The sequence below is a fragment of the Helobdella robusta genome, assembly GCF_000326865.2.
Source record: "Helobdella robusta unplaced genomic scaffold HELROscaffold_2, whole genome shotgun sequence".
Taxonomy (NCBI): Eukaryota; Metazoa; Annelida; class Clitellata; order Rhynchobdellida; family Glossiphoniidae; genus Helobdella; species Helobdella robusta.
Window position 1 is genome coordinate 2,564,442 of NW_008704083.1, and position 1,362 is coordinate 2,565,803.

Below are 1,362 nucleotides of genomic sequence, written 5' to 3' on the forward strand. Positions count from 1 at the left end.
TATTTTATTGACCTTAGTTGAAATTGGTTTTATATGTGGTTCCCATGACAGATTATCATCTATTGACATACCTAAAAATTTTGTCGAATATGATCTAGGTAATGCCAGACTGTTAATTCTTATATCAAGGTTGCCTATTTTGTTGGTAATTATTGTGGGGCCGAATAATATATATGAACATTTTGTTAAATCAATAACCAATTTATTGAGAATAAACCAATCTACGAATTTTTGCAATTCTTGGTTTATGCGATCACTATCCATTTTAAAACCCTTTGAAGCAATAAATATGTTAGTATCGTCCGCATATAATAAAATATTTGCCAAATCAGTCGCATTAACAATGTCATTAATAAACAAGACAAACAAAGAAGTCCGAGAATTGAACCCTGCAGAACACGACTGTTAATGTTCAAACATTCTGATTTGAATCCTTCCAACGAAACATTGTGCTTTCTATCACCGAGATAGCTTTCACACCACGAGTAGGCTACACCTCATATTCCGTACATATATAATTTTAACTTAACAAATGATTTTTATGCAGATTGTTTTGCATTTTGATGATTCTATTATTTTTCGTGTAATCCATTTTTTTTTAATTTTACAGATTTAACTGGGGTATGTCTGTTTATAGTAACATCTACACTACAATTATATAAAAATTATTGCAAGCCGTATCTACGTCATTGTTAGTTGTTACGCTTGAATTTGATTTGTTTTAATGCATTATTTGCCATAATTTTTTTTAATTTTTGTGCTTTGACGGGAGTATATGAATTGAAATTTGTTGAAACAGCGTAAATAAAACTATGGTCCAAGAAGTCCGAAAGAATAACTCCACTGCTATTTAAAGAATTACTAAATATTTATCTATTAATGTAGAATAGAAGAATAAGCTGTTGAACGGGTGGGTGACGTAATTGAAAGAAACAAGAGAGCAAAAGGTTTTGAAAGTTCAATGTATGGTTTTTTTAGCCAGAATATTTATATTAAAGTCGCCCAATATATAAGCTTCCTGAGCAGGACTAAGCTAGTATGAAATATTTTCAAGTCCATCAATAAACTGCTCAATGCTAGTGTTAGGTGGACGGTAAATAGAAATGATTTTTAATGGCTATTTATTTGAAGAATTTGACTTAATATTTATATTGAATGCTTCAAATATGTCATCTTTAGACTCAATATTATCATCGACAAAATATTCAAATAAGACGACACAACGGGAACGGATAAAAAATTTGAAAATTTATTATTGGTTTATCCCTTTATCGTTATATAGAATGAAAAAAAATAAGCGAAAAATATTTTTTAATAGGGGCGATATCCAAAGTACTTCAACAAGAATGTTTTCGATTTCGA